The 26,411-nt window shown below is 43.9% G+C and overlaps 1 protein-coding gene across 1 annotated transcript in view; it reads right to left on the bottom strand.

The window, feature by feature from the left end:
- LOC122816123 overlaps positions 1 to 26,411 on the bottom strand; it is a 958,912-nt gene that overhangs the window by 229,852 nt on the left and 702,649 nt on the right. The gene's annotated exons all lie outside the window — the stretch shown is intronic.

The raw sequence follows: 26,411 nt of genomic DNA on the forward strand, positions 1-26,411 counted from the left end.
CGTAAGAAGAAGGTGAGATGGACAACTCACATGGAACATTATGGTGAATACATAACTTCTTTATGTGAAGTTGTCCTATCTCGCCTTCATTTTGTACTTGTGGGACAGGGTTCCTACCATGTCATCAAACATTTAGACTGTCGAACGTCTAAACGTCGACACCTAAATGTCAAACGCTGAAAACCACGAATGACCAATCACGCAAATTTTTTCCCAGGGAAAAAATTAGCTTGGCTGTCATCAGGGATTTGCCCTTTTCCCCGATGTAAAATGATCTCCGAGTTGGTATATTTAGTTAGGGGGGGAGTGGGGGCACAGCTCTCCACGCCAGGGGGTGTGAGGGTGAAGCCCCCCCACTTGATTAGGGTTTTAACAAATCTTTTCACAGGGAAAAAATGTGCATAATTGGCCATTCGCGGTTTTCAGCGTTCGACATTTAGGCATTCGACAATCTAAATTTTCGACCTTGTAATATAGATGCGTGGGACAGTGTCCCTAGCACCATCTTTCTTGGGTGGTTCATGGGAGAACGTTCTTCAGAACAGTGACCCAAAAGAGGCTTTGTCCCTGGAGGTCAAATCCACTTTGTAATGAGTGATAAAGGTATTAGGCTTTGCCCATGTTGCTGCTGCATAAATGGTATCAATTAGCAATTTTGCATGACAGGCAGAAGAGGTCAAAATAGCCCTGGTAGAATGAGCTCTTACTTTGTCTGGAAGTTGTTTGTTTACTGACTGATAGGTGAATGTGATGCAATCTGACAACCATCTGGATAGAGTGGTTTTCACTAATGAAACTCCTTTCTTGCAGTCTGAAAAAGATATAAACAATTGGTCAGTCTTTCTACACTCCTTTATTCTGTGTAAATAGAAGTGTAATTGTCTATGTACGGCAAGTTGGTGTAACATGTATTCTGCATTATTGCCATACTTAAGGAAAAAAGTCTAAGGACTGATTTAAGTTTGCTTCTGATTATACTTTTGGTAGAAATGATGGGTTTGTGTGAAGTGAAACTCCGTCATTGTGAAACAGCATATATGGGGGTTTGATAGATAATGCTTGTAACTCCAAAACCCTCCTAGCTGAAGTGATAGACACTAAGAAAATTGTCTTCCAGGATAAGAACTTCAAGTCACAGAATTATCCAGGTTCAAAAGGGGAAACAATTATATGGGATAACACAAAATGTAGGTTCCATAGAGGTAGAGGTCATTTAATGGGTGGTCTTAGCAGGTTAGTGCCTTTCAAGAAAGCTTTACAAAGTCTGTGGACATAATGTTCAGTCCCCCCCGTCCTCCAAAATGAAAATTAGAGATTGCTGCCAATTGTACTCGAATAGTAGGTGCAGCTGCTCTGTCATGAAACAGCTTTGCTAAGAATTCCAGTATGGAAGATACAGGTGCAGAGAAAGGGTCAATATGATTTTTTATGGCCCAGGAGGAAAATCTTTTCCATTTGCTGACCTATAATCTTGTCATGGCAGCTTTGTGAGAAGAAATCAGGATATGTTGTACTGAAGGTGAAAGGTTAGGTAACCTGGCTATGTACGGAATTGGAGTAGCCAAGCTGTCGACTTAAGGGTTTGAAGAGATGGATGGAGCATTCCCAGTGGATGGGTCAGAAAATCTGGCACTGGGTCCAGAATCCAAGGCTCCTCCTGAAGATGAGGCCACAAAGAGGATAACTAAATTTGAAAAGACCAGTAAGGGGCTACAAGTATTAAGGTCCTTCCCAATGCGCTGGCTTTCTGAAGAACTTTGGGTATCAATGGAAATGGAGCGAAGACATAGAGGAGACCCGAGGGCCAATCATTTGCAAGTGCATCCCGAGGGCCAATCATTTGCAATTGCATCCCTTGGGGATTCCCCCGGCCAGGGGATTAGGGCAAGGTAGCTGCTGCATTTGGCGTTCATGGACATGGCAAAAAGATCGCAGCAAGGCTGGCCCCATTTTTGGAATATCATTTCTGCTATGTCTTGTTTCAGGGACCACTCATTGGGCATCAGTATTGCTCTGCTGAGTTTGTCTGCTGTCACGTTGGATTTCCCTGGGATATGTGTTGCTACCAGAAAGCATTGGGAGGAAGTTGCCCACTGCTATACTCTCAGAGCCTCTCGACAAACGGAGTAAGATCTGGTTCCTTTTTGTTTGTTTATATACTATACCACTGACATATTGTCCGTTTAGATTGCAATCGTTCCTAGTGGAAGGTAGTCTTGGAATGCCTGCAGTGCAAGAAGCACCACTCTCATCTCTAGGACATTGCAAGTGGGTCTCATGATCCTGTCATGTGCCTTGGACTGTTTTTCATTGATAATGCCCCCCCCCCCCACCCAATCTGGGTGGCATCCGTGGTTACTGTGGCAAGCGGTTGTGCAAGAAAGAAGGGTCGACTTAAAGTCACTTTATTGGAGTGAAGCCACCAATGAAGGTCTCTCCTGCAAGATTCTGTTAACATAATCTGGTGCGACATTGGAAGTTCCTGCATGGACCACTGAGTGAACAGTAGCCACTGTAGAATTCTGATGTGCAGCTGCTGTGCTAAGGGAATTACGTTTATAGCTGCTGCCATGGTGCCCAGTACTTTTAGTACTTTCCTTGCTTGAGTCTTCCTTTTGAACATAAGGTCTAGAACCTGTACCCGAAGGGTCTGTACTCTCTCAGGTGGAAGCTTTACCATTATTGTTGTAGTGTCTAAATCTACACCTATAAAAATGATATGTTCAGATGGCAATAAGGCAGATTTTTCATAGTTTATTGTGATCCCTAGATGAGAACAAAGTTTAAAGTGGTATCTCTTGCTTCTGTTAATAGATGTTTGGTGACGGTGGTCAGGAGACAGTCATCTAGATATGGAAACACTCGGAATCCCAAATGTCTCAGATGAGCCGTAACTACTGCCATACATTTGGTGAACACTGTGGGGGCTGTAGTGTGACCAAAGGGCAGAACTCAAAACTGGTAGTGACTGGCTCTCAGCTGAAGCTGCAGATGACTCCTGGATGGGCTGTCCATCTTTATGTGGTAGTATGTATCCTGGGGGTCTATAGAGCACATCCAGTTGTCTTTTCCCTGAAAGGGAAGTATCAACTGCAGTGGTACCATCCGGAACTTTGTCTTTGTCACAGATTTGTTCAGTCTGCTGAGATCCAGTATGGGTCTCCAGTTCCCTGTTTTTTTAGAACTAAAAAGAACCTTGAATAAGTCCTAGATCCTATTTGGTTTGCGGGGACCAGTTGGATGACTCTTTTTTCTAGCAACTTCTGAATTTCTAGGGCTGCTTGTTTGCTGTGACAGGGTGGAACATCTGGAATGTTTTTTATGCATGGGGCGAGAATTGAAAAGGGTATGGAGTAACCTCTGGATATGAAGCTTTGTACCCACTTGTCTTTTGTTATTTTTAGCCAGGCATCTGGGTACAAAGAAAATCGACCCCCAACTGCCTCCAGAGAGAGACAGGTGGGCCTCCTTTCAGGAGGGCTGAAAGGGCTTACCAAAGAAGGATTCTCTGTTGCCCTGGTTCTATGGGCCCCCTCTGCCACTGGCCAGTGTCTTCCATTATTGCTTCCCCCTCTGCCCCTGGGGGAAGACTCACCACAGGTGTCTTAAAACACTGTCTGGGATTTTCAAAACAACATTTTTTCTCTCCCTTTTGATCTTTAACATAAGGTCTAGAAGGTGTGGAAAAACTGACTCAGATGGCAGAGAGAGTTTTTCCTTCCTGTTCACACCTGCTTAGTGTCTCTTTGACCTTAGGCCCGAACAAGGATGAGCCGTTGAAGGGGGCATTAACAAAGGATGACTTGAAGGCATCCGCAAAGTGATACAAGTGCATCCAGGAATGTCTCCTAAGGGAAATTCCTAAACCCACTTCACTACTCGCTCCATTGGCTATACAAGAAACAAGCCTCATGGATGAGTTTACTACTGAATTTAAGGTGGAGAACTGGGAAGACACTTTATCTGCTACCCTCACAGCTACTGAACACTTTAAAGTATCTCCAAGCTCCTTCAGGAGATCTCTCTGTAACCTGGTGAAGTGTGTAAGATAATTCAGGGACGTGAGTGTTAAGGTCGCAGAAGAAAACATGTGCTTTTCATATCTGTCTATCACATGTGAATCTTTGTTTGAGGGATGGACAGAAGTGGATGTCTCTGACAACTCCTCCTTGGTGGCCACCGCCACCACCATAGCATCTACTGGGACACCTTTTTTTAAGGAAAGTTTTATCCTCAGGGGATGTAATGAATTTATTTGGCCTCTGGGGAACAGGCTCCTTTAAGTCTGGAGACTCCCACGCCACTCAAAAAACTAAATCCATAAGTTCATCGAAAGGTGGAGACACCCAAATGGAGGAAGGGTGAGACCCAAAGGCCTTCAGGTAGAAAGACCCCTCATCAGAAGGGTTGATGGGCTTCAAGCTGCCTCTCTGCTTAAGGATCTCTAGGATGTCTGCAAAGAAGACATCCTCAGAGGGCGACCGTGGGGACCCTTCTGGCTCATCAAGGTCTGTGTCCAATATGATTGACTCCTCTGGGGAGTCCAAATGCTTCCTCTTGCATAATCTCTTATGAGGGACCTCTTCAGAAGGGCATTCTGGAGAGATTTTGGAAGAGAAGGGTTCACCCACTGGGGCATCCAGAGGCCTTGAGTCTCCACGTCTGTGTGGAATCAGTTGTGCTGAGTTGGACACCGGTGCCTTTGGGGGAGGAATGACTGGATCTGAGAGTGAGGCTGCCTGTGGGGATAGCACTCTCCTAATCACCTCAAAAGCCCCCCACGCATGACCCGAGGAAGCTCCCGATTCCGAAGAACTAGAAGGCTTCCCCGGCACCAAGGGGATTGGCTCCAAAGCTGATGTAGGAGCCAAGCTCACCCGTACCAAGGCCCTGAGAGGCAAGTTTGGATCTGACAACTGTCCAATCTGACTGTTCTCCACGGACCCGACTAGAGAGCATCGACTCCTAGACTCCTCGAGCTCAGATGGCACCGAGGAAGTTGAAAGAAGTTGGAGCCGCCGATCCTGGAACAGGTCACGGCTCCAATGGTTCCACTACGATCAGCTCCAAGCATTCCAGCTCCGAGGCCCCGAAGCAGGTTGAAGGAGGAATTGATAGTGATGGGGTGGGTCCACTTAGCTCCAAAACCCTCTGAGTTGGCTCTGACAATAATCTGGCCAGCGCCGGTGTACTCAAGATCCTCCACACCACACAAGCCACATCATCTTCTGGAAAACTCTTGGAGGACCGAGAAGAGGGGGCAGGAATTCATGACCTTTGTAGTATAGGTGACCTTAAAGATGGAGATACCGGCTCCAGGACAGGGGACCATCTCCGAGACTGCAGTACCATCTGTTCCAAAACAGGAAGAGCCGAGGTAGAAGGTTTTTCGGGCCCAACGGATTTAGGGTACGATGAAGTCATTTTTTAAATTTTACTTGAAGGTCTAGATTGGTCTGAAGAGGATGAAGATCTTTTACTTGACTTCTCAGATCTAGAAGGAGTGGAAGAGATTTTTCTTTAATGCATTCTGACCATCTTCTAACACTTCCGAAAAATAAATCTTTAACAATCCTCTCAGTATGAGCTTATTTTTTTTTTTGAAGAACCCTCAAACTAAATGAATAGCATATGGAGCACGGCTCCTGCAAATGTACTGCTCCAAGGCAATAGATACATTCAGTATGACCATCCATCAAAGACATTTTCTGAGAGCAGTTAGAACATCTCTTAAACCCTGAAGGTTTAGTGTCTTTTGATTGTTTAGACATAGTATCAACAAGTAGCAACACAACTCAACAACAGCAGTAAACTATTGAAGCAATAATACTCTACTATCTACAGCCTAAAACAGCTCTCTAATTTAAATGAACTATTTAGGTAGGAAAGCAGAATAAACACCAGAAACCTTTTTTTTTTCTTTCTTTTTTTTTTATGATAGAACAAAAGGCACAGCACACAGGAAAAAGCCCTCTAAATCAAAAGGGCTGAGTCACTCTCAAAGTTAAATGAGTGACTAGGAGAAAAGGTTGCAAACTAGTTCCCTATACAGAAAAATCACAACACACACACAGAGTTATATTCGAGTAGAAAATACTTATAAGCTAATAAGTAAACACAACATGACGCTAAATAAGTATAATTTAAAGTTCACACACAGGAAAGCATTGATAAGGATGAAAATGTGGGCCTTGAGACAACCGATGACCCAAAAAAGGAACAGCAAGTAATGGGCACAGTCTAATACTGCGACTAACAAAGTCAAAGGACTAACTAGGGTAACTGCTACAAACTCTTTAAAGAGGAAGGTAGAAAGTTTAAATGTATGATACAAATTCAAAAGGTAACAGCCAGAGTCAGCTGAAAAACACCCGATCTGTTTAGTGGCAAACGAGATCTGGAGAGTGCCCTACAGCATCATGGGATAGGGAGTAAGCCATGAGCCAGTTGGAGACCTCGAACTTTTGCAAACGGCCTAGTCGTAACCAAGGATTGATCCCAAACCCACAAGTACAGAATGAAGGCAAGATAGCACAACTTCACATTCTAGGTTTTCAACAGGAATCAGGTTTGATTTTGCTGGTTATCATGATGCCCAGATGTTTGAAGATCTTTACTAGACTGAAGCAGCCAATGCCTTGTTGGTGCAGTGAGAAGCCAATTGTCTAGATAGGGAAACACCTGGAATCCTTTTAGCCTCAGGTGAGCTGCTATCACTGCCAAGCATTTGGTAAATCCCTAAAGGGTTGTGGTGAGTCCAAAGGGCAGTGCTCTGAAGTGGAAGCAATTGGCTCCCAGCTGAAAGTGCAAGTGCCTTCTGGAGTGCCTGTCTATTTTGATATGATAGTACACATCCTGAAGATCCACTGGGCACATCCAATCATCCATGTGCAGAAATGGCAGAATGGACTGGACAGTAACCAATCAGAACTTTGACTTCTTGCTGAACTAATTCAGATTGCTGAGGTCTGATATAGGTCTCAGGTCCCCTGTTTTCTTTTGTACTAAAAAGAAGCAAGAATAAGTTCCAAATCCTCTTTGATCAGACTGGGCCTCTTGGATGACTCTTTTTTTGTAGAAGTTTTTGGACTTCTTGAATAGTGTACTCCCTCTGACTGGGTGGTACATTAGGGAGTCTGCCTGGGACCTGGAGGAAGAACAGAAAAGGGAATGCAATAGCCTCTGGATATAAAGTTTAGCACCCAGATGTTTTTGTTATGTTTGTCCAGGTGTCTAGCTGCAAGGATACACAACCCCCGACTGCCCCCAGAGTAGAACAGTCAGGCAGTGCTTTAGGAGAACTGATAGGGTCAAATGGGAAAGGGCTCCCTGAAACCCTGATTTGCGGACCCCCTCTGCCTCTAATATGGTGTCTGCCATTAAAACCTCCTTCTCTCTCTCTGGAGGAGTTGTCCCTGCATGGGCCCTGGAAAGATCCTTAAGACGTTTTGAAGGAAGTTTTCTTCCTTCCTCACCGATTCCTAAAGAAGGTCCTCTGATGGTTAGAAAACGTGATCCACGTGGCACAGAAGGCCTTCCCTTCTATCTCACTGGGTGTTAGTGTGTGTTTCACCACCGTTCCAAACTAAGAGAAACCATCAAATGCGCCATTAATTAATGATGCCTTAACGGGTTCAGCAAATTTACAAAAGTGCATCCAGAACCTATGCAGAGGATATAACATAACATACAAGCTTATTGTTGCATTATATCAATTGAAAGCAATAATATTTTCATCCTGCTATGACATAGTTTAGACATCATTAGATGACTACTATGAAAGAAGCAGATGTCAATGTTTACCTAAAGAGCACAAACGTGTAGGACAAGCTCACTTGAACATAACATGCAGCAGAAGTAAACCATATTTAATACAGCAATTCACTGCTTCTTCAAACATAGATTCACAATGAAATGTTTGCACTCATAATGTAAACTAAATCATTACCCATCCATTTTACACAGCATGGTAGAAACTGTGACAAGTATAACACTTAAGAAATCATTTTAGACATAAAATTATGGCATAAATGTATTTAGAGTTGTGGCATCCCCTCTATGGGCCAGTAATCAAGGAAACTGAATCCTCACCAGTGACACTGTAGAAGGACGTTCACTTGGAATAAAAATAGATACACCCAGTATTTCCAGATGCAGCTGTCTGCATCAAGCACCATTTCCCTTAAAAGCACACAAGGACCACAGTCAGCCTGAGGTCTGGGTTTCTCTCTCTCTCTGTTTCTCTCCAAGTCCCCAATAAGGCTCTCCACTGGCACAGCTGTAGAGTTAATTCCTCAATCTAGTGTCCAAGTGAAGTCCTCCAGCACCCTCTCTGAAGCCAGTGCTTCATGTCCCTGCTCCAAGTAGCTGACATACACACATTCTCAGATTTCATTTTCACACACAAACACACACACACACACACACACATATCTGGGAAAGGCTGGCACAGATTTACCTGCTGTGTCCCCATCTACCCAGACTATAAGGTAGTTATCACTGTCACCAGATACTACAAAGCCAGCTACCTAAGGCTCTTGCAAAGGTACCCAGTTATACTGAGTGAAATTAATATTAACACAAATGGTAATGTTGACCAAACAGACAGGATTTAGGACTGGCCACATAGGTTCATAGGTTCATAGGTTCATACTAGGCTATCTGACCTAGGGCATTTATAAGCCTAGCCAGAGTGTGTTTGGCTTTCGCCACCCATTTTAAATTAATTTTGCTATGCCTTTTTTTGAGGTTAGTATACTGTGCCTCTGTCTAACAGTGACACAGAAGTGATAGCCAGGGTAAACCTACGCTCTCCCATCCACTCATCAAGATTCCTCTTGAAGAGAGTCAATGTGGGACTCTGCCTAACCTGGACTGGGATTTTATTCCAGAGTGAAGGGAGCCTCTGGGTTATGAATCTGTCCCTCCAGCATGTCCTATTTATTTCAGTGCTGAGGTTCAAGTCTCTCGAGCACGTAGCTCGATGGGATTTGGATTTTCTGAGGTGCAGCATGTCCATTAATTCCGGGTTGAACATGGCTTTATACGTCAGGCACAGATCGCCTCTGAGCAGGCGGTATGCCACTGAGTAGAGCTGGAGTTTCTTTAACCGGGCAGCATATGGCATCTGTTTGAGCCCTTTGATCCTCTTGGTGAGGTACTTTTGGGGTCTTTCCAGTTGCTGCAGGTATCTGGTAAGGTACATCCCAAAAGGGGCATTGTACTCAATTATGGGCCTGATGAGGGATGAGTAAAGAGGCACGATGACCTCCTCTGATCTAGATGTGAATCCCTTCATGATTAGGTGGGCTATATAAAATGTTTTTCTAACCACTTTGGCCACGTGGTTGTAAAATGAGAGATTGCTATCAACTTGGGTCCCCAGGTCCCTAATGACTTCTTCTGTACTTAATGGATTACCACCTATGTGGTAATTTGTGGGCACTTTGTTTTTGCCAAAGGGATGACTATACACTTTTTGGCGTTTAGCTTGAGGCCATGGCTCTGGCACCAGTTGTCTGTTTCTATGAGGCCCTTTTGGAGGATGCTTGTGTCGGCTGGAGAGTTGATTATGGCGCCCAGTTTGCAGTCATCTGTGAACTTGGTCAGCCACAGTCCTTCCGTGTTGGCCTGTACCGCCGAGAAATATATACTGAACAAGAGAGGTCCCAGGACTGAGCTTTGTGGGATGCCACTTGTAACTGGTTTGGAGTCTGACATGGCTCCAGCAATTCTAACCATGTGGGTTCTGTCCTTGAGCCAGTTTGCAACCCATCTAGTGACATAGGGGTTTATATTTAAGCTGGTGAGCTTATCTATAATGCCCGAGTGGAGTATTGTATCGAAGGCTTTTGCGAGGTCCAGGTAGGCTGTGTGGACCACCTTCCCCTCTTCAATGGCCTTGGTGACTGTTTCAAAGAAATTGACCAGGTTTAAGAGGCAGGATCTGCCCTTAACAAAGCCAAACTGGGTAGGATCCAGTGTCTGTAGGTCCCCAGTATCTTTATTTATGAGGTCCATGATGATCCTTTCCATAGCTTTGCAGACCAAGCTAGTCAGGCTTATGGGGCAATAGTTTCCAGGATCCGTTGAGGCACCACCTTTGTGGAGAGGGACCACTGTTGCTGTACGCCACTCTTTGGGTACATAACCTGTAGTAAGGCTAAGATTTAACAGTAGTTTTATGTTTGGGTTTAGCTCTTCTTGGAGTCCATGTAGGACGCAGCCCGGGACACCATCTGGTCCCATTGATGCTGTGTTTTTTGCTTTGGAGAGGGCGGCTCTTACATGAGCATCTGAGATGTCAGGGGGGCAGCACTCTGTTGGGATAGATATTTGCCCTTTTGGTGGGGAGAGGGGGGAGAAGTTTGCACTGAACCTGTCAGCTAGGATGTTGGCAATGTCTGTGGGCTCGGTGCATTTTTTGTCATTTTGGACTAATTCTGAGCATATCTGGGAATTCCGACCCAGGTTCCTAACATAACTAAAGAAAGCCTTGTGATTATCCTTAGTGTCCTGTGCAATTTTTCTCTCGAAGCTGGCCTTAGACGATTTTATGAGTGCCCGTAGTTTTTTGCCAATACTGATCAGAGATGCCTTCCCTTTTTGGGATTTTGCTCTATCATGTAGTAGCTTCCTCCTTCTATTGTATAGTTTGTTTATGGCTGGGGTCCACCAGACAGGATGTCTGCCTTTGGAGGATTGTGTCTTGGTTTTATTTGGGATTGCATGATCCAGGCATTCCTGAAGGTGTTCATAGAATGCGTTTATAAAGGATTCTGCGGTCTGGGCCGTATTTTCCACAGGCCCGGGGCTTTGAAGGATTTCGCCTCGGTTTTGAGGCGTGTGAAATTTGCTTTAGAGAAGTTTTTCACTGTGGTTTTCTGGGCAGGGGGTGGGGTCGGGATGTGAATATCCAGTGAGATTAGTTTATGGTCTGATCTTACCAGTGAGGGATACACTTCTGGTCTGGAGCATAGTGTCCCCATGTTGGTGATGATCAGGTCCAGTATGTTTTCCCCTCTTGTGGGAGTGGTAACAAGTTGTTCCATAGCATTTGAGTTTATAAATTCTAGGAACCTTTGGGCTAGGGTGTTGGAGCTAGAGTAATGCTCCCAGTCTATGTTTGGGTAGTTGAAATCGCCCAGTATAATGGTGTTTGGAGAGGCCTTCATATTTTCCAGTATTCTCAGGAAGGCCAAGTGGGGTTCCTGTGATTGGGAGGGTGGTCAGTAGCAGGCTATAATCTGGAAGACAGTTTTACCCACAGTTAGTTGCACATGGATAGTCTCTGATGCTTCGTGCTGTGCCACCAACCTGGAGGTGTGGGTATCTTTGACGAATATTGATACTCCCCCTCCTTTTGTGGTTCGGTCCAAGTTTTGGGGCCGAAAAGCATGGTATGAGGTATAACCTGGTAGTGCTGGGGTGCTCTCTGGAGCCTTGAACCAGGTTTCTGTTACTGCACAGATATCGATGTTCTCCATGCTAAGGAGAGTTTCGAGTGCGTGCATCTTGAAGTTTAGACTTCTGGCGTTGAGTAGCATTACTCTTAGTTTCTTATCCTTGTGATACCTATGGAGGTGGGTTTGTCTTTTGAGCCTTGCCTAAAAAAGGCACTATGGGGTAGCAAGAGCCTTTGCCAATATCCGAAAGCCCAGGGGTGACAGGTGCAAGCCGTCCCTAGCAAAGCATTGTGGCTTGTCGAGCATGTCATCCCAGGCTGACAGGCATTGGATCCCCTTTGAATGACACCAACACTTAAGCCAATTGTTGAAATTGATCATCTTGTCTTCATATTGTGGCATCATTCTTGGTGAGGGTAAGATGCTACTCAAGGTCAGGGTCATACCGGCCTGGGCTACATGCTCAGAGAGCTCCTCTATGTCTCTTTTCATGTAGTCCAGGGAGGTATGTCTCAGGTCATTCACAACAGCATGGACAATGACTGAGTCATATTTGTACTTGCCTTGGCGTGACCTGAGTGCTTGTGTTATGTGGCGGATCCTAGCGCCCGACAGGCAGCTCACCGTGACCTTCTCCTTGTTCAGCCTGGTGAGCGGGACGTCAGTGTGCCTGACGATAGAGTCACCTATTACAAGTGTATCAGGTGTGTTGTTTAGCCTTAAGGGCTGTGACTGTTCGGCACACTGGCTTTGTGAGCTATGTGTTGCACGTGTTTTGTTTTGGGGTAGTGATTGCTTGGATGTCTGCTTTGGAGGTCTCTGCTGCTTAGGCAGATTTTTATTTAGAGCCTCTGAGTATGTTTTTATGTGTTTATGTGTTTGGTTTGTTGTCGTGGTAGGTCTATGTGAGACTGGAATTGTAGTGAGTGTGGTTTCCTTCTCCTCCTGACTGGTTACGCCAGTACTGAGTTGAGAGAGCTTAGCCTCCAGTTTGGCTATATGGTTGCATCTCTCACATGTGTTGGAATTTGTTGGGAGGAGGAGAGGGTTGTCTGTGTACATGAGGGAGTTGTAACATTGCCTCAAGATTCCCAGATTCACCAGCTGGACCGGACAGGAGATTGACAACTGACCTTTGGACATGCTAGAATAGTATTGGGAATTCCTTTATAATTGAAAAAAAGGGCCAGTGGGGAACAAGGTACTCAAGGGAGTTTGTGAGGGTGTAGTGCTTTTAATTTTTTAGAGCTGACTTATATAATTGCTTTAGTGAGCAAGTGCCAGGTAACTTAAATGCAATGTGTTACAGGTAACTTAAATGCAAAAACGACAAACAGTAACTTTCTTTCAAGTGAAACAAGGAAATAAGTACAGTAAGCAATGCAGATATCACTAGGGATCCAGAGAAGTGCTAAAAGGCCGTGTTTTAGGTGGAATTAGCATTTCAGGGAAATAAACAAACAACAAGCATACAAACAAAGCTAGATTCAGCAGGCCTGGATCTAGTCTATGCTACAGCAAACAAGGTGTACCAATTTCAGTAAGAAACAGTTAGAATATGCAGGCACTATAAACCTCTAACCAGAAATTCCCTGCTCAGAAGGGCAGAGTCCAGCCTCTCCTTCCACAAGAGTGCAGACCGCAATCCTTCTTAACGTAAAATAACTGGCCTGAAGCCCAAGTGCTTAAACCAGAACTAATACACTTTTAGAATAACAGACACTGAGCTCTCAATCAGCAGTTCGCAACTTAGAAGGATGTAAGCTACCTGTCCTGCCACCACAGTGCAGGCCACAAACCTTCCTAGTGTCACCAATAGATATAAGTATTGTCAAAGTTAAAATATTCTCTAAAGGACCAGCCACAATAAAACATTTAAATATATTTAATAATAAATAATAAAATCACATGAAAATATGAAATATCTATTTACAGTAAACACCAGAGTTTCATCACAGGAAATATTAAAATATTTCCTGACTGATATAGAGAATTACTGTTCCTACTTACTTAATAGAGCAAGGCAAGATGAAGTAGGTGAGTGATCCTTCTATATCAGATTCCAAGAAACAGACTGCTACTGAGACTTCAGTCTCCTCTAATATTAAACATTACTTCTGTAGAGAATGACATTGCATACATCTGGTCACCTGAATTCTGGTTCACATGCAACCCTCCCCCCAATTCTAGAAGCTGTCAGAATTTGTCATATAGGTGTCAATAATACACACACACAGAGCCTTGTTAAGATCTGCAGCAGCTCCTGGAAGTCATAAAACCATAAAACACCTTCACTCTTCCTACACAAGCTAATAAACCATACTTCTTAAAGAGAATGCATATGTGGCTTCATTCAAAATTGTGAGATAACATCTTTATGGCCTAGGTCCAGTAATTTCATTTTTTTACCATTTCTCAAAGTCAGGTGGATTCAGATAAACCTCTTATTTGCCAGCATCCTCTGTTACAGTATATACATGTAAACAGTTACAATAATGCATTTACATTTCTTTTCTGCCCAGAAGGGCACACTGCTGATACATTTTTAACACAAGCAGCTTCACAAATACATTTCCAACACAAGCATCTATGCAAATCAGTTTGATATTCAAATAACATATACTTCTTTACTAAATACCAGCTAGCTGTGTTGGCATATGTTACACATCCACTGCCCTACTTCTCCTGGCATAGCTGGCAATATCTTACATCATCACATCTCTCCACATTTGAAGACTCAAGCTAGTTTTTCAAGTGACCCATGCTAAATGTTCCTTGAGAGGAATGAGCCTCTCTAGGAGTATATTAACCCACACCCTGTCTAAAGATCCCATCTGCATTGGCACTGCTGACCACACTGCAGTGCTGCACTGCCATGTCATATGCCTGCAAACCTAGGCTCCACCTTAGTAACTTGGCCTTTTGCTGGCTGGTTCGATGTAGCCACAGGTCCCCCACAGACTTCTCCTGCCTCCTACTGCAAATACCTAGCACCTGGGCCTCCCTATCATGGCAAGGTTTAATTTTGTTATCATGGTATAATTTGGGCCCCTGCCTCCGCCTAGCGGTTTTATCATGTAGTTAACATCACTGACCTTCCTTATCACATTGAAGGGTCCCTCCAAAGCTGCCTGCAGCATAGTGTGTCTGACAGGAATAAGAATGATCACCTGCACACACTCTGTAGCTCCAGCATTCCTGTCATACCAGACCTTTTTCTGCTCTTGGGCTCCTGCCAGTTTCTCCTCGTACAAGCCCATGAGCTCCCTAAGGCTTGTCCTGAGGTTTAGGACACATTCCACACAGACTCCTTCTGGGATTCACACTCACCCGCCCACTCTTCACAAATCAAATCTAAAGGCCCACTCACCTTATCCCATTACAGCAACTCAAAGGGTGAAAAACCTGTGGATTCCTAAGGTACCTCTCTGTAAGCAAACAGCAGATAGGGCAACTATTTGTCCCACACTCTCTTAAACTGGTCTGCAAGTGATCATAGCATGGTCAATAGTGTGGCATTCAACCTGTCCACTAGACACTACAGTTGTGTACACTTACCATAAATGTAGATGTTCGAGTGTATTCACTGTTGCAGTCATCACATTTGGGTTATCTTCATGCAGGTAGCCATCAGCCGGCCTGAATACCAGAGTCTTGGGATTTCTGCGTCGGATGCTGTCGCTTCTTCCATGACGTCAGGGGTATAAAACATGCAGCCGACAACATTACATCAGTTTTTCTTGCCCAAGATGTCAGGTGCCCCAAAAATAGGAAGCAATTATATGGTGTGGAACACCCCCAGAAAAAAGCAAATACACCTGATATAAGATATGCCAAACCAAAAAGATAGGTAAAAGTAAAGAGAAGTCAGGGGGCTGGAGGGAGGCTAACCAGGACCGCAATAGTGAATACACTGGAACATCTACATTTATGGTAAGTGTACACAACTGTCCTATGTTCTTCATGTTTCACTGTTGCAGTCATCACATTTGGGTTGATTCCCAAAGCTAAGGAAGGGTGGAGGTAGTTAGAAAGCATTAGGGCTGGCAATCAGGGCCTGTAAGAGTGATAATGCTTGGTGAAAGTGTGTATAGAGCTCCAGGTTGCAGCTTCCAGGATGTCCCTGGTAGGGACTCCCCTGAGAAATGCAGTAGAGATAGATGTAGCCCTAGTGGAATGTGTTCTTATCCCATGTGCGGTAGGTTTTCCATGGTGTTTGTAGCAGAAATGAATGCAGTGTGCTACCCATTTAGAAATGGTTTGCTTTGAAATGGCCTTGCCCTCAGTCCCTGCAGCAAAGCTGACTAGCAGCTGGTCAGATTTTCTGAGAGGCTTAGTCCTGTCCAGATAAAATCTAAGCTCCCTGTGCATGTCCAGGGAATACAGTATCCTTTTCCCCTTTATTCTGAGGGTTAGGGAAGAAAGTTGGCAAATGAATGGACTGGTTTAAAGCCACACTAGACACCATCTCGGGCATAAAACATGGGTTAGTCCTACGGGAAACCCTGTCCGCATGGAAGATAATGAAGGGTTTCACTGCCATAAGGGCCTGCGGTTCAGACACTCTTCTTCCTGAAGTGATGGCTAGAAGCAAGGCTGTTTTCCAAGAAAGGAATTTTAACTCTGCTATAGCAGCTGGTTCAAAGGGTGGAAGTGTGAGTTTTTCCAATACAAAGTTAAGGTCCCAGGCTGGAGTGGGAGCTCTCCTGGAGGGGTCTTAAATTTCTGCTCCTCTAAGGAACTGTTTTAGCAGAGGATGAGAGAAAAAGGGGTGGCTCAGTATTATAATGAGCTGAGATGGCAGAGGCATGAATCTTAACTGAAGAGAAGGATAGGCCCTTGTGGAGCATTTCAGTTAGGTAATCTAGTATATGAGGTAAGCTGGGCACAGTTGTGTCCATCCTGAGACTGGATCCAGGAACAGTATCTTTTCCACTTTTCTGAATAGGATTTTCTAGTACTAGGCCTCCTTGCCTCAAGTATGACATTCAGCACCTGCTTACTGAGGGATGTTGATGATGCATTCAGGGGATTAGCCAAGCTGCAAGGTTCAGGGTCTGTAGCTGAGGGTGCAGAACCTGGCCCACCTGCTGGGACAGCAGGGAAGGAGTCTGAGGCAGGTGCCATGGTTGTAGCACTGTCAGACTTCACAAAAGATGGTACCAGTGCTGGCATGGCCAGTCTGGTGCAGCTTGTCCTGTTAGATCTTTAGTAGAACCTTCGAGAGGAGAGGCAGAGGGGGAAAGGCATAGACTGAGAGGCTTTTCTAGGTAAAGGACAGGGCATGTGGAGAGTTCTGGTGCAGTATTTGTTCAGTTAATAGTTCTGAGGGGAAGCAAACAGGTCCACCTCTGGTGTCCCCCATCTTTTCTTCAAAAGCTTGAATATTTTGGGTTCCAGTTTCCATTCGTGTGGGTCTATGAGATTTCTGCTTAAGTCGTCTGCCAGTGAATTTAGTTTGCTTGGCAGGACTTGAGCTTGTAGGTGCACTTGGTTGTTCAAGGCTGTGTTCCACAGAGCCATGGCTAGTCTGTAGAGTGGGTAGGAATGGGTTCCCCCTGCTTGTTTATGTACCACATAACTGTGGTGTTGTCTGTCTTCACCAATGGTTGCCCTGGAAGAATAAGTCCTTTGAAGGCTGTCAGAGCATTCTGTACAGCTAACATTTATTTTTGATTGACATGCAGGTGCATCTGCTTTGGGTTCCATTTGTCCTGAATGCACTGCCTTGCCATGTGTGCCCCCCAATGCATAGTCTGATGTGTCTGTTGTTAGGGTTTGGGCAGCAGGGGGTAGACTGAAAGAGAGTCCCTTGTTGTGGTTGCAGGCCTCTGCCCACCAAAGGAACTCTGTCCTTAGACAAGGAATGATAGGAATTATAGTTTCCAGGTCCTGAGAATGTTGACACCATAGACGTTTTAGGTACCATTGAAGTTTCCTCATATGCAGTCTTGCATATGGAATTAACAGAATGCAAGAGGCCATGAACCCCAGGGCTTGCAGTATTTTTCTTGCAGATAGCTGGGTTTTGGTGGCCAGTAGATTGAAGTAGTTTGTCAAATACGTTTGTTTCTCTAGAGTGAGGAATGCCATCTGGGAAGCTGTGTTCAAGCTTGTTCCCAGGAATACAATCTGTTGGCAGGGTACTAGGTGTGATTTCTTTTCATTGATGGTGTACCCCAGTGAAGTTAGAGGTCTCTTTACAAATGCCAGGTGCTGTAATAGCAAGTCCTGACTTTCTGCCTGAATCAGGCAGTCATCCAAGTATGGGTAAATCTGAATATTTCTCTGCATACAAAATACAATGGCTGGAGCTAGGCACTTTGTGAATACCCTGAGCGCAGTAGATAAGCCAAAGGGAAGTGCAAATAACTGATAGTACATACAGCCTGCTCTGAAGCTTAGGTATTTCCTTCAAGATTCCCTTATGGGGATGTGCAGATAAGCTTCTTTTAAGTCTAGGGTTGCCAACCAGGAATCCTTGGCTAGCACAGGAAGCAGCTATTGGAGAGTTAGCATTTTGAATTTTGGAACCACCAGAAAGGTGTTGAGAATAGACAAATCCAGGATAGGACTCCAGGAGTTTTCTTTTCCGGGAACCAGAAACAGTCTTGAATAAAAACCTTGTCCCCTTTGTTCTGCTGGGACAGGTTGAATGGCCTTGATGCTGAGGAGAAAAACTACTTTTAGGCCTCTGCCCACTAGTTTGGGAGAGGTCAGGCCATCCACTTAGGGTTGGGAGTGAGTGGAAGTGGAATCTGTAAACTACGGAAACAATGTTTAAAACCCATTTGTGTTGGGTAATGTATTCCCAGTTTTTTGAATGCAGGGCGAGTTTTCCTCCTAAAGGTGCAAGTACTTGAGCAAGGCTTGGAAGAGTTAAGGATAACTCATTGTGCAATTTTACCATAGGGTGGTGGCTTACTACTCCCTGTTTTGGATGTGGGAGCACCCCACTGCTTAGATCTGTGCATAACCTGAGAGTGAAGTCTTGGTGGTCTGCTGGCCCTGGGTTTGGACTGAGAAGGCCTGGAAGGGACTGGAAAGGACCAGTTCTTTGAATGCCAATGCCTACTGAATCTAGATGGCTGTACTTGTAAGAAATCTTTAACAGTTTGCATAGATTTAGCTTTCTCCTCCAGCCTTTTGAGGACTTCTGCTTTATTGCCAAATCGGCGCTCTTGGTTTAAGGGTGCATCCAGTAATTTTGCTTGGACATGATCTGGCAAATTTTGTTCCTTAAGCCAAGCATGCCTTCTGAGAACAGACCCAGTGACAGCAGCCCTGCAAGATTGTTCTAAAGCATCAAAACCACACTGCAAAGTATGTTTACCAACTTGGTTAACAGAATACATTAACTCTTGTAAATCTTTGTGTTCTGCACAGTCACGAATCAACATCATTTTCTGTTTAATTAGCTCCATAATATGCTGCTGATACTTTAACATATGAAACTGGCAATTTAAAACTCTCATGGCCAGAGTAGCAGAGGTGTATACCTTCTTACCCCATCTGTCTAAAGCCCTAGAATCCCTATCAGAAGGGGTAGGATTCTTGGCAGTAGAAGCCTTAATGCTTAGGTCCTTGGGAAATGGTCTCTGGATCTGCAGTAGGATTCTTGAAAAGGAATTTGTGAGAGTCAGGCACTCTATAGTACCTGTCAGGTATCCTGGGAGCTGGAGGCAAAGTATCTGGGGTAAGACTGGATTCCAAAAAAACATCATCTACAATCTCTAGAAGAGGAGGGATAGCTACAGGGCTGTGCTGAGGCAGGTTTAAAAATTCCCTGAGTCTCTTTTTGGACTGAGGGCAGTCCTGGCTTTCCCAGTGGAAATGCTCCCTAAGGGTATTCAGGGTTTCATCAAAAGAAAAATCTTCTGGAGGGGAAGCAGAAGGAATGAAATTCTCTGCATCAGAATCCTTATAGGTAGATAAGGATATGTCCTGGTAGTCAGAAGGAACAGAAATATCAGAAGATCGGTAGTTGGACGGCTTATCGAAGTCATTTTGGAGTACGGAGATTGAGAGTGAAAGAAATTAGCTACAAAAATTGCCCGATGATGAATAGTTTGGACGTTGAACAAGACACAAATCTGACAGCGAGGGACGTCGTGGTCTGGGCCCAAACAGATGATGCAGTAAGAATGAAAATCTCTATGAGGTATTTGCTTTCCATCGGCAAGACAATTATTAATTTTTTCTGACATTGGTTAGAGCACGAAAAAAGGATCCCCAATGAGGTACTTATCTTTTAGAAGACTTCAGGTCTAAAACTCGAAAATGAAAATTTCAGGAGTCGGCCGACCGGCACTTGCAAACTGCTTCTGCTTCGGGCACCGCACAGCAAGAAAGACTGATGTAATGGCATCATCTGCATGTTTTATACCCCTGACGACCTAACATCATGGAAGAAGCGACAGCATCCGATGCAGAAATCCCAAGACTCTGGTATTCAGGCCAGCTGAGGGCTACCTGCAGGCAGATAACCCAAATGTGATGATTGCAACAGTGAAACATGAAGAACATCATTAGTTTGGGGATGGTAGGCCTTAGTCTTTAGGTGCTTCACCCAAAGTGCTTCCACAGACAAGCCGGCAGGTCTGACATGAAATTGGCACCTCTGTCAGTCAGTATTTCTCCCAGGAAACCTACCCTGCTGAAAATCTCTAACAAAGCATTTGCCACCTTCTCTGCCTCAATGGAGGACAGAGCCACTGCCTCAGGGTATGTAGTAGCATAATCTACAAACACCATGATATCTTCTTCCTTGTGGAAATTGGGGTACTCAGAGGCCCCACAATATCCACAGTTACCCTCTGAAATGGCTTCTTAATCACATGTGAAAGCATCAAAGGAGCTTTGACCTTGTCTCCTGCCTTGCCTACTTTTTGGCACTGCTCACAGGTCCTGCAGTACCCTGTTGCATCCCTTGAAATCCCAGGCCAATGAAATTCTGCAAAATACATCTCTTGGTATGCTTTATGCCCATATGACCTACAAAAACAATTTTATGGGCCATGGTTAGAAATGCCAGACAGTAGACTCTAGGCACTACCAACTGCTGTATTATCTCACTCACTATCCCTCCCTCAGGGGTCCACTCACTATACACTAACCCTTTGTTCCAGTATACAGATTCCCCCTTTCCTTGAGAAATAGCTGCCTCCTTAGCTACCTCTCTCAAGCCTTGTAATGTAGGGTCTGAGAGCTGAGCCTGCCTCCGTTCCACTTTTGTGACTCTTCCCAGATCTCCCTCCACAAGAAGTATGGGACCCTCTGACAACAGTACCTCACTGTCAGCCTTAGTACTATCACTCAACTCTGTCCTTGCAGTCACTCTGACCAAGGGAACATCTGTACTTACCAGCAGTTGTGGCTCACCTTCAGGCTCACTGCTACAGGGTTGCTCCCTACCTGAAATAGCCACATCACCAGCCCTGGATTCAGGTATGATGTCTGTCTGGATCTCCTTCAGGCTACCACACCCACATGTGTATCTCCAAGCATGACTGCATGTAACTGCATGCAGACAAGATACTGCATTATCAAAATCATTCCCTATTAGGACATCTGCAGAGATATCCTCAAACACATCTACTTGCGTGCTTCCTTTTCCATCCTCCTACTCAAGGTGAACCCTGGACAAAAGCATTTGGAACTGGGTCTCTCCTAAAGATCTGACTGGATTGGACTGCCTAAGCAAGTACTGATTCTCTAACCACTGCAGGCTTCACAATGGTTATATGTCAGAGGTTGCGTGTCTCTTAGCAGTGGTCTGTTTTCCATCCACTAAGATGGGGTAAAACCTTTTGTGATAGTCTGGTACCTCTGTTGTCTCCAGACAACGTACCACTGGCACACTGTTATTCCCACTTGCTGGCTCCCCCACCTTTTGTTCCCCTCCTCACCTTTGTGGACATATGTATGATACATGGCCCCTGCGGTTACAATTAAAACATTTAACCCTTGATCCTGGCCATGTACCTGAACTGGTGGCTTCTCCTGTTACTGTGGGACAATGTTGGGGTGGTTTTGGCTGCCCTCAATGGGTTCCCTTATATTCATGTGCTGCACTGCGTATCCCCTTCCTTTACAGTGATGCCCTGTTTATTAAGTAGAGCTCCCCTTTTTTCCCCAGCTCATCTGCAGAGTTACATTCTCAGTCTGCCGACCAGATTTTCATATCCTCAGAGAAAGTGCAAAGGGCTTGTTCCCTCACCAAAAAGTCAGCCAGCCCTTCAAAAGTGATGACCTGACACCCACTCACCCACCTATGAAAATAAGTGCTCAACTCAGCAATGTTATCACACACACTTTCATCTACCTTGCATCTATGCTCACAAAACTTATTTTTTCTGTAAGCTTCAAGTGTTAACTTAAAACATTCAAGTAAACATTCTTTTACATTTTCATAGTTTAAACAATCAATATTGGACAATTTAGAAACAGCAGTTACAGCTTTACCATGGAGTAAAGGGGGTCAGGAACTGTACCCAAAGCCCTTGGTCAACATTATACTGTTTACATACCCTTTCAAATATATGAATAAAACAATCAAAATTATCACCATCTGTAAACTGTGGAAGAAAGAAATGTACTGACCTTTACTGTTTCTGGGGTTTGGTTATTTGACCTCCATGACCCTGGCGAACAGTCAGCATCTAAGTCTCCTGTTGACACTGCTTCTCATTTTCGTCAGCCTCCAAATGCAGTCTCTCATTCTCTTTGACAGCCAAACATCAGACTCTCTTGCCTTCAGCCTTCAAATGCTGCAGTCTCTCATTCTCTTTGACCGCCAAACATCAGTTTCTCTTTTCCTTCAGCCTCCAAATGCTGCAGTCGCTCATTCTCTTTGACTGCCAAACATCAGTCTCTCTTTTCCTTCAGCCTCCAAATGCTGCAGTCTCTCATTCTCTTTGACCGCCAAACATCAGTCTCTCTTTTCCTTCAGTCTTCAAATGCCACAGTCTCTCTGCTGATTTTATTTCCAAACATGTGGCCACCAGTTCAAGTCTCATAACTGCAGATGGATTTTTAAGTCCTCTGAGGAAAAGGTGAATTGTCCTGTTTCTGAGGGCTGTAATTTCCCATCAATTGACAGATTATCCACCTGGATGCTGGTCTGAACTGCCTCTAAGGCTGAACTAATTTCCTCTTTAGTCAGGTCGGCATGCACCAGTCCTTTGGCTTTGCATACTTTGGCCAACTGGTTCTTTGTGAGCTTGCCATAATCTTCTACTGATATCATTGCTTGCTTTCCCTGACTAAACTAACAAAAAAATAAACAAAACATGTGAAAATGAAACTCTGTTAGTTTACCGGCTACAGAAGTTCAATTAATATCCACACCACTGCCCACCAATATGTGATGTCCTCTCTCTGGGTCAGTAATCAAGCAGCCTGAATCCTCAACACTGACACTATAGAGGGATGTTCACCTGGAACAAAATAGAAACACCCAGTATTTCCAGATACAGCTCAATGCATCAAGAATAATTTCCCTTAAAAGCATAAAGGTAACACACTCAGTCCAGGGTCTGGGTTTTTATCTCTGTTTCTCCCCAGGTCCCCAGTAAGACCACACACTGGCACAGCTGTAGAGCTAAGTACTCAGCTCAGTGTACAAGCCAAGTCTTCCATCATCCAGAATCCTCTCTGTGAACCCAGAGCTTCATGTTCCTGCTCCAAGTAGCTGACACAAATACTGTGAGATTTGATTTTCACACACACACACCTGGAAAAGGCTGGCACACATTTGCCCACTGTGACCCTTCTGCCCATACTATAAGGTAGTTATGCCACCAGACACTATAAAGCCAGCTACCTAATTCTCTTGCAAGGGTATCCAATTATACTGAGTGAAATCAATATTAATACAAATGGTAATGTTGACCAAACAGCCAGGCTTCAGGAGTGGCCACAGTATCACCAGTGGATATAACTACTCTCAAAGGTTAAAATATTCTCTAAAGGACCAGCCACAAAGAAAAGTTTACATATATTTAATAATAAATACTAAAAGAACATGAGAATATGAATATCGATTTACAGTAAACACCTGAGTTTCAATCACAGGAAATTTTGCAAATAACACAGCTGGAGAGGTTCACACAATAACAGGAAAAACAATACTTAACTATTCTCACTAAATTTTCCTGACTGATCTAGAGAATTACTGTTCCTACTTACTTAATAGAGCAAAGCAAGATGAAGTAGGCAAGGGATTCTTCTATGTCAGATTCCAAGAAACAGACTACTACTGAGACTTGAGCCTCCTCTACTATTAAAACATTATTTCTCTGCAGAATAACATCACATACATCTTGTCACCTAAATTCTGTTTCCCATGCAACTCCTATTGCTAGAAGCTGTCAGGAGTTGTCACATAGTGTCAATAATACACAAACAGAGAGCCTTGCTGTGATCTGCTGCAGCTCCTGGAAGTCATAAAACACATCCACTCTTCCTACAGTAACTAATAAACCATACTTCTTACAGACATTGCATCTCATGCTTCTTTCAAAATTGTGAGATAACATCTTTATGGTCTAGGCCCAGTAATTGAATTTTCTTACTATTTCTCAAAGTCAGGTGGGTTGAGATTAACCTCTTCTCTTCCAGTATCCTCTGCTACAATATCTACATTTAAGCAGTTACAATAATGCACATATATTTTATTTCTGTCCAGCAGGGCACACAGTACATACATTTTTAATACAAGCAACTTTGCAAATACAGTTCCAATACAAGCATCTGTACAAATCAGTTGCATATTCAAATAACATGTAATTCTTTACTAAATTCCAGCTAGCTGTGCTGGCATATGTTATACATCCACTGCCCTATTTCTCCTGGCATAGCTGGCAATACCTCACATCATCACAAGAGTTACTGTACATTTTAACAATATATTGTCTTTCCAGGCATACATACCATGAAAACTGTGACATGCTGTCATTTTTATATTTTAATTGCAGGTCTACAGGGTTAGAATTGTGAGATCACCATTCAATGTTGCCCTTAAACTAGTAGTTGAAGTCCACAGCATATTAGTTAAAAGTTATGAACTTACCATAACTATTTGTGTTGTCCATTTTCATTCCTCCTCACTGATGGGTCTCAGATCCAACATTGGATCTGACTCAGTTGATTTTTCCAGACTTAAGTTCTAAATCTTAAGCTCCACCCTCTTCCCATAATGCATCACACCTTCTCTAAAGCCCGAGATTAAGTTTGCTGCCATAAAGTTGAATAGGTTATAGTAATAGTACAGAAAATAGAAAATAATTGAGGCTGAAACCCAGAACCATAGGGTTCTGAATTTCCTCCATGAACCACTCAAAGGTACAAGGCTTGGGGATGGCTGGGAGGGATGTGAGGAAGAATGAAGATGCATAACACAGATAGTTATAGTAAGTACATAACTTTTAAATCTGATGTTGTCCTTTTCATTTTCCTCACTGATGAGTCAGAGTTTCCAGCTACGTAATTTTTGGGCGGCCCTTAAGGAAGGAAGTGCCGGAGCATGGTCGAGCCAAAGGATGCCCTGCTCCTAGAAAGAATATCCAGTTTATAATGAGAGACAAAAGTGTGAGTCTTAGACCAAGAGGCTGCAGCATAAATCTCATCAACTGAGGTCCTGGAAGAGAAGGCACATGATGTAGCCATAGATCTGGTGGAATGAGCCTTGGGTAGTCGAGGTAATGCAATACATTTTTGTGAATAAATGAAAGAAATACAATTTGTAATCCATTTTGCTAAAGTAATCTTTGAAACTGCCTGACCTGAGCAGTTTGTTGAGAAACATACAAATACCTGATCAGATTTCCTACACTTTTTGTCCTGTGGAGATAAAAACATAATTGCCTGGGAACATCCAGAAGATCCAAAATATATTCTCCTTTGTTTGAAAATGTTTGGAAAAAAATAGTAACTGAATTTATTGGATAATGTTCAATTCCATGGCTACCTTAGGCATAAAGGAGAGATTTCTTCTTAATGATACCCTATCTTTATGAAAAATGATGTAAGAAGGTTTTACTGACAACGCTTGAAGCTCTGATAGCAGAAGTAATCACTACTAGGAACATTGTTTTCCAGGAAAGAAATTTCATGTTACAACTATCTGCCAGTTCAAAGGGTTTCTAGGTAAGACCCTGCAGTACTAATCTGAAATCCCAAGGAGGAAAAGGCTCTTTAATTGGAGGCCTAAGAAGAAAAATGCCCTTCAAGAAAGCCTTGCCTAACCTGGAAGCAAAAAGAGAGGAAGATCCCTTTCCAGCATGAAAATTGGGTATGTTAGCCAGTTGAAGCTTAATGGTAGAGATAATGGGTCCTTCTTGAAAAAGTTTACTAAGAAAAAAAGGAGAATAGCTGAAGTGGGAGCTGAGAAAGGGCTGATATTTTCTTTAGAGGCCCAAATAGAAAATCTCTTCCACCTACTGTTGTAGACCCTTTTAGTGGAAGCCCTCCTAGAGGGCAGGATTATATCACAAACAGAAGGGTTGAGCCTGGAAGTTCTTCTAATTACTGGAAGTGGAGAAACCATGCATTCAACTTTTAGGGTATGGAGATTGGGGGGCTGGATGTCTGACAGATGGAATATAAGACTCTATCTGGGATTCTGTATCAACGGTGGATACTTCAGGTGAGACTAAAGAAAGGGGAACCATACCTGATGAGGCCGGAAGAGGGCATTGAGGATTACTGACCTCTTCAACCTGCTGGCTTTCTGTAAAACTTTTGGGACCAGAGAAAAAGGAGGGTAAGCATAAAGGAGATCTGGAGGCCAGTCATGGACTAGAGCATCCACTGGTGACTCCCACTTCAGAGAGATCAGAGCAAAATACTTGCTGCACTTGAAGTTCTGAGGAAAGGTAAACAGGGTGCAAAAAAGGTGGCCCCAGCAGTCAAAAATCTTGTTTGCTACTTACTGACAGAGGAACCACTCAAGCAGAGTGAGAAAAGATGTGATGAGTCTGCCTGCTAGGCCACTGGTTTTACCCG

The sequence above is a fragment of the Protopterus annectens genome, chromosome 12.part0 (genome assembly GCF_019279795.1).
Source record: "Protopterus annectens isolate FY-2018-M chromosome 12.part0, PAN1.0, whole genome shotgun sequence".
In the NCBI taxonomy this organism is placed as follows: Eukaryota; Metazoa; Chordata; order Ceratodontiformes; family Protopteridae; genus Protopterus; species Protopterus annectens.